At 38.7% G+C, this 7,936-nt stretch overlaps 1 protein-coding gene across 2 annotated transcripts in view; it reads right to left on the reverse strand.

The window, feature by feature from the left end:
* The window catches only part of LOC139125817 (uncharacterized), a 45,277-nt gene extending 40,737 nt beyond the window's left edge, over positions 1–4,540 (reverse strand). Inside the window, exon 1 of one of the 2 annotated variants that reach the window (XR_011550362.1) lies at positions 4,287–4,539. The gene's annotated coding sequence lies outside the window, so the exon portion shown is untranslated. Of the gene's footprint in view, positions 1–4,286 lie in introns of both variants that reach the window. The other variant, XM_070691918.1, reaches the window with a different exon arrangement.
* Between the last annotated feature and the right edge of the window lie 3,396 nt (positions 4,541–7,936).

The following is a 7,936-nucleotide window of genomic DNA, read 5'->3' on the forward strand; positions in this document are numbered from 1 at the left end:
GGTGTTCATCTCCAAAATGTTTTGCCCAGGGCAAGTGGTATCTCTGAACGAAGTGTTAGACGATGATTTCTCAAACATGATATCAAACGCCTTCAAGGTCAAGATTTGGATCGGGTTGTACGGGTGCAATTTATAAAGTGAGCCGGCATACGGATTAAAACTGATGGGGTACTTATAGATCATTATGAGGAGAACGTCATTGCGTACAAAGATTGACAGCTGAATAAATTGATCAGATAAAATTTAATGTGGATGCCGCACTCTGATTGGGCTGATGGCTGTCACAATTTTACAAAACATTCCAGTTTGCGACATTGACGGGAAGCGCGCAAAACTTCAACAGGTCAGGTCAAACTGATTATATCGGACTTTCCTTTCCGGCGGCCGCAACACTATTGTTCTTTGTATGTTCGTTACTCGATCCATTGAACGAGTTACCCGCGCAAATAACTATCACAATTTGATGCGTTCCTAGGCAAAAGATAGATACTATCAGCTGTCACGCCCAAAATAAAATAGAAGAATAAGATATTTGGTAAATTGAAAATTGGAAAAAAACGGAAATACGTATTTTGGGAAATAGCGTTTGTATCAGGGAAATTTGAATGGCCGTAAAGTGCCATACACCTGTTTCCTATATTTCAATCTCAGCCAAAGCTTTTTAATTTTTAATTTAGAAATGGGCCTAAAAGTTAATAATCAAGATGGTGAAACATTTGAAAATTAAAAAATTAGCTCCATTTCGATTTTCTTTTTTGAAGGTGCAAATTGGTTTATTGGATGACCTACATGTGCCACGGATTTATTCACACCATACACATATCTGGACTATATATAATAAGTATCTAGGGTATAAAGCCATATTTGACTTAAATGACCAGGTCGGCATTTCGAGCGCAAAATCTTGGGTCTTGTGACAAAAGCAGATACAATGACAAATTAATGAGAACAATATGATGGCAGTAATTTTATTTTTTGGAAATGGATGAACCTGATGAACTGTTCTTCAGGATATTCTTTTGGTGCCTACGGTAACAGTTTAGAAAATAGTTTTTTTATAATCAAAAATGCTAGTTGTGTAGTTTATTCGACATCAAACTAGCGAAACTTACAACAGTATGAAAGTCATGCAAAATCAGCACCGATGTGGCAGTATTTTGAGTCATGAGACTCAGGACGCAGTTGGTTTCGCTTCTTTGTAATCAATTAGTTTCGCTTGGTAATGCACAATCAAACGTAGATGGTTTCGTATCCTTCAGTCATGCGTATCGCTTCATAATGCAACATTAAACGCAAACTACACCTCTTCAGCTATTAATAACAAGATGCCGTTACTTACGATTATCTTCTCTATGCCCCAAATGAAAGTTACGCCTATTTCAGCTTGACATTTTGTCACCTAAAATGCTATATTTTAAGATCAAAGGTCAACAGATTATATTTTCATTTTCGATCGTAGATAGTAGATGCGGGACCACTGTAGGTATGTTGTGCCTGTCGAGGTGAACTAGCCATGTTTGCATGTGGAAGCAGGCTTTGAAAAAAGATGATCCAAAGTTAGTCAACGGTGAGTTTACTTCGGTCAAAAATGGTCGCCACATTTCGTGGTTTCGAGAAGCTCAAGTCAGTAGTCAGACAGAGTCCCCCGATTTTGTATAATTGGTCAAATTTGCATGTGGAAGCATGATTACTCTACAAGAGATAAAGCGAACTGGAGATGCTTCTCAGAAATACGTAGGGACACGTTTTTAATCTGATTAAATTTACATTATTCAAATGAGATATGTATTGGATGTCTCTTTGGGGGAATCATCTCAGCTTGAACTCCCTGTAGTATATGACCGAAGAGTGACGATGTCTTGAATGATGCATGAGAAATTGTTATCTTTTGTACAGGGATAAAATCGTTTGGAAACATAGTGATGTTTTAAATTGGTGTTTGCTTTATTGACTAAAAGTTTATTCGAAAGTGTTCAGTCGAGTCAAAGGGTAGTCTTATCTCTCAATTTGCAATTTTCACCATTTATCAGCTTTTAATATGTCCAGTTTTACTTGTATTGCATTTAAATATGTCTTTATCCTGACAGTGTCAGTGTAATAGTTTATGAAAATAACAGTACTTTGTTGTTTATAGTGTGTGCTCTTATCTCTATTATCTTTTGAAAATAACATATATTCAGCAGTTGTCTCTTTAACATTGGACCAAAATGTGATAAATAATTTCAATGTTGTACGAAAGGGAAACATTTTCCCCTTCGTCCCCTCTCAAATAGCCATTGTCCTGCCTTCTGCTCCCTTTATAAAATAATACAATTCTCCGTCAGAAAGATTTTTATACTTAGGAGCTATTGAAGCTTTTCGTGAAAGAAAAATATGTTCCAACGCGACTCGGTGGCGGGAAATAGGGTATCTGTTTTCATTTCAGTAGGCGGTGAAAGGGCAACTCTTTTAACTCATTCACGTCAGTAAGCACGGAAAAATGCTTTCATCTCAAGTGGGTGACTTAAAAAGCGAAAAACAAAGTTATCATCGGATGCGGGTCAATCAGTAGGTAAGTTTAACTTCATTATCTTTGAGTTTGACATATTATTATACATCCACCACCGAGAACGATAGAATTTTGAGTGCGCTAAAAAAAGCCGTACGGAACACCGTTCCGTGATACGTACGGTTTCTAGGCGCCCCATCACCTGCGGCTGTATCTGCTCGTTCACTGTTGAACGGTTTCAAGGGACTCATTGGATGAGTGCCTGAACATGTCTCGCGCGCGCTCTGTAGTACGTGTATAGTGCACACATACTATCCAGAACTTACAGAAGCGCGTCCGAGGTACGTAGCATTTCACATTTATGCTAAAATCGGAAGAAAAATTGTTGACATTGCACGAAACCGGTCACTATTCTGACAATTTGATGCCCGAGTCGCTTCGCGTCGGGCGATACGCTGCGCCAATGTCCTCGTATTTGCGCTATTTTCGTAATAACTTCATAATATTTTTATGAATCTGTCATGTCGCGATGGCTATTGCTGTCAACGCAATCGTCCTTCATCCTAGGTCTTCAACAGGCGACACAGTCCATGGTAAAACTGAGGGTCAACGAAGGGCCAAATCTGAACATGTGTGATGCTGCTAATGACGCGAGAACTGAAAAAGTTGTCCACATTTTAGCAGATCGCAGGACACTTCCAACTGCGGTTCAAATATAAGTGGAACGTGTCGTGTTTTTCATGTTCCGATGCCTTCTCGCTAGCTGGTGAAAACTGCTCATATAAAGTACTTCGCAAGTCAAAATCTCATCTGAACACGGATTTTTTTTTTGTGCAAAGTAAGATAAGTCAATATAAAACTTAAAAAAGCAAGCACGTTTTTTAGTGGGAAGAACAAACTCCTATGTAAATGAGACAGCAGTTTGGAAGTGTTATAGTTTGTTGTGCGGAGAGGGGCTTGGGGGAATTTAGTTTAAGCAAGGGGAGAGGGGGAATATTTGATGGGAGGAGCGACAAAAAACAGAACATTTTTTTCTGTTTATTTTCGACTCAAGTTTAGTCGCTTTATATTCACAGACATCATATGCAAGATTCAATGACAATGAACGCCTGAAACATGGCAAATTATGGGATTCTGGGACCAAACAGCATGGCTTTTTTTACATTTGCATAGATTTACGATAATCCAGCTTTATAGGGGAAGCTCCTGTTTAAGGCTTCGCTCGGTGATTATTTCCCGCCAAATATGCTAATTTTGAACCCAGAGGTCTTTTATCCGCAACCAAATACCTTCGTTTGCCATTTGTAATCTCTTAATGAATCACCAATCGCATGGCATACATGATTTGGCATTGGACTTTTCCACTACCAGTGGTAGTGATTATTGGTAGTCATAAAGGTTAACATTCTATTTGCTCCAGTGTTGCCCCAAACAAGAACCTTTGTTTTTTGTCTTAAAGAGGAAAACTTCATCTTGTTAAACGGAAAAGAACAGTTTCCAATTGATGTACTCTATTTCCTGATGGCTTGTGAACAGAAAGACTCATTTTTGTTACACCTTATCAAATCAAATTAATGTAGATAAGCTAATGGAACAAACAAAAGGGAACCTGACAGTCTCTGTTGGTCTACAAACTGAAGTAATGGTGTTGAAAACATGCAAATCGAAATACGAGTCTCTCATGAAGTCAAATTACAACCAACTACAACCCTGACGAGACATCGGCTTACTTGGGGGGCTTACTTGATTGACTGAAAGCAGCGCCAACGTTATATGACAGATTTTCAAATTTACCTACCTCTCCAAATGTTCAGCCGGAACCGATGGGGTAGTGAGAATTCTTCTGCATGCCAACACAAATGCAAGAGCAGCTCCAAATGCAATTACACCGTACAGCGTTGTCGATGTCGGTATGACATTATCCAACCGTATCCAGACTAGAGCTATGAGAGCAAAACCGATGGCAATAGCAAAATACAACATGTTGGTGAACATGTACAAGAACGTAAGGTTAATTACTGGTACAATGCTATAGACCTGATGACTCAATGAATGCCTCAAACAGACTGACTGAGTGTAAGGCGTGGACTAGTATCAACCAACTAGAATGCACAGAAATGTCACGTGCAAATTATGTTTGGCGGCTTTTTCTCCATTATAATGAGTGTATGAGTGTTAACAAGAAGAGGGTCAAGAGGGTATCACATGTTTACCAGTTTGTCTAGCTACCAGCTCTATTTTTTCATATTTCCAGTTTACTGCGCATGTCACTCAATGTTGCCTGAATCATCAAATCATACAACAAAAAAAGCCTTAACAGTCAAAACAGTACTCTCAAAACCGTATGCAAATACCGCAATGAATCTAGCTTTCCACCTCAAGCGTGTTAACCGAAAGGTAATATTTGCAAGGCTAGTGTGGGAACTCAAATCCAAAAACATACCAAGAAACATGGTATGGTCGAGTCTGTGCAGCTAGAGTAGCTACTGATATATGACTAAGAGATGTGATCTCTGTCTTATAGTAAAATTACTGATTATTGATGCGTTTGAGTATAAAATGATATCTTGATCAAAATGTGATATTTGTATTTTAATTTTTTTTACAGTTAACCATCGCTGAAAGACATGTGCTTTTAAAGTAGAATGCCACTTTTGTGACACATATTTGCAACTCTTAAATACTATTTTGGTCTACCACCACTGTTGTAGGGGTTTATTTAAAGCCAATATATTAACAGTCCACGGCTTCTTTTAGTGAAATTCGACAATTTCATTTCCCCATTAGTTAACACAGGGATATCTGCCATTTTGATTTTCAAGTGTTGGTAAACGATAAGTTAAATGTTTCTCTAGTACTAGATGTTGCACTGTTACCCCTAATTTTTACACTTGATTTCGATGAAGAGTCTGCTAAAATTGTTTACGGAAAATTTGAGCAGATTACTTCACTTTCGGAGCGCTAACTACCCAGGGCGAACTACCTTAATGACGGCATTTCAACTTTCGATTAAAATGTCTCCTTTAACACTGGATTTCGTGGTACATAAATGACCCAGCAATGGAAATTTCCATCACGGAAGTGGGGATAAATGGGCTTCATTTAACTTTGTAATGAAGCCAGTGTTGCCCGGCACAACGACAGCCTAAGTGCCGAATGCAAAGGTTCTGAATTACCCTCGTTGCCCACGTGCGTTAATCTACTAAGTAGCATGAGGTTAACAGCATTCATAGGTCAGATCAAGCCTGTCAGTGTTTGTAGGGTGATTTTTCACCGCCATTTATGCTATTTCCGCCGAAGCACCTAATCGAATAGTTTAAGCATTCGAGTTTGAGCGCACAGTACATTTAAATTATGTGTGCGTATTGATCTATGCTTTCACAGAGAGAGAGAGAGAGAGAGAGAGAGAGAGAGAGAGAGAGAGAGAGAGAGAGAGAGAGAGAGGAGAGAGAGAGAGATTGCTTTTTGCATCTTCAAAATTTAGTATAATGATTAACATGTATTTCCCAGTTTCTATAGAAAAGCTGACACCAGCCGGTGACCATAGGTAGTGAGTTCTTGTTCGGTACCTTCGTCATTATGTCAGCTTAAATGTCTGTACGCACCGCGGAAGGGTTGTCGCTCTCGGCTGCTCTGAAGAACCGAACAGCTCCCATAATTGATTTATATTTTGCTCTCATGAAAAAAGGAATATATGAAGATGAAGGTAACGCTATAAAATTAGATGTATTATCTAAGTCTTATAGAATATTATTCACAAATCGTAGATTTGGCTAAGAAACTTTTTAAAATGATTCCAATGTTGGAATTACCGGGTTTTGAATTGGTGTATATATCTACAGTTATATAACGTCCGAGATGGCAAGGATGCATAAAAAACATTGCGACACACAACCGTTCAGTATTTACAAAACATGCGACATTGCACCATTGTATATGTGGGATCGTACATTTGCAGAAATAAAGCTAACACACTCATCTGAATTCCGAAATCATATATTGGCATATGAAACATTTGACAAAACATCATCATTAAGAATAATTTTTAAGTGCGAGATGTAAATATAACAATAGTAGTTAGCATCCAACAAGCAGATTGATACCTTCTGTTAATCACAATAATTTTGGTTTGTCCGGGGCATTTTAGACCTCAACACAGCGTCAAATGTGGATTGAACAGGAGGGCTAAGGGTATCAGTGTGCAGGGCTTTCACAGCTCTGCAAAACACCTTCGATACTTTCGGTAAGGAAATGATTAGGTTAGAATTAAGTTAATATCTGTAGATTGAGAAATTTTAACAGGCAAAAAGTCACGTGAATATTAAACTACCTCATAAGTCCATCCGTTTTCGAATCAACAGAACTCACTGCGAGATGTCACGAAGATGCTACTAAACTGGTGTTGTGCATTAGGGGACGGAAATTTTAGATCCTCCCCAGCTAGGTCATTGATGACATACATAAGTAAAACAAAACGACAAAACGATTTAAAGACAAACCGTACTCCAGTGCTCCCCGTTTCTCGCCAGAACCGGGTCAGAGTGCAATTACAATAGCGAAGTTCAATACATTTATTTATGCACTGTTATTTGAAGGTAGCCAGCCAAGTCGGGAACAATATATATCCTACCCGGTTTTGAGTACAATTTGCTCTTGTACATCCCCGGGCTAGACTATCTGGTTTCTGCCTCACATGTTATATCGAAGCTAATAGGAAGAAGAAGCTGTCCACAACAGAGAGAGAAAGCTGAGTTTTACGTAAAGTTTAGTCGAAACTGCATATCTTTATTAGACTAAGCGTATAATTGCACCATAAATGACACGATAAATTCATTCATCATGATTCATTCATTCTCCCTCCCTGTTTCCTCTGTCTGTTCTGTCTCTCTCTCCCTCCCTCTCCCCCTCTCTCTCTGTCTGCCTGTGTGTCTAATGTCACTTTAATTCCTAAAGCTCAACGTAATACATTCAAGCAAATAAATCTAATCATAATAAGTTAGGGCATATGATATATGTACACCCCTATTACGTAAATAATGTAGGTCGTTCACAAACTTTGTGGAAAGTCTTGCATTGGCCAGGACTATCAGTGTATATTGCCGCCGAAAATGTCTTAGGGCGACATTTTTTATTTTTGTGTTTCTCATCTCCCGACCGACCGTAAATTTCAGCTCCGACATGAAAATAAAAAAAAAACTTTTTTATTTGCGCCGCCTCTGAGGCGATCATCCTAGCAACAGCACCACCATCATCAAATTGTGAGATTGCAGCGACTCAGACTGAAAGGACAGAGAGCACAGAACACTGAAGTGAAAGACAAGAAATTGCAGTGACTGAATGGACTGAAACAAATACAGATTTTTTTTTGGTACTTGTTTTTTTTTATTTCGACCGCCCGCCCTGCCCGAGTATTCCTCTGGAGATGAGAAACAAAAAATAAAAGGGTCA

The sequence above is a fragment of the Ptychodera flava genome (genome assembly GCF_041260155.1).
Source record: "Ptychodera flava strain L36383 chromosome 3 unlocalized genomic scaffold, AS_Pfla_20210202 Scaffold_26__1_contigs__length_13983176_pilon, whole genome shotgun sequence".
Taxonomy (NCBI): Eukaryota; Metazoa; Hemichordata; class Enteropneusta; family Ptychoderidae; genus Ptychodera; species Ptychodera flava.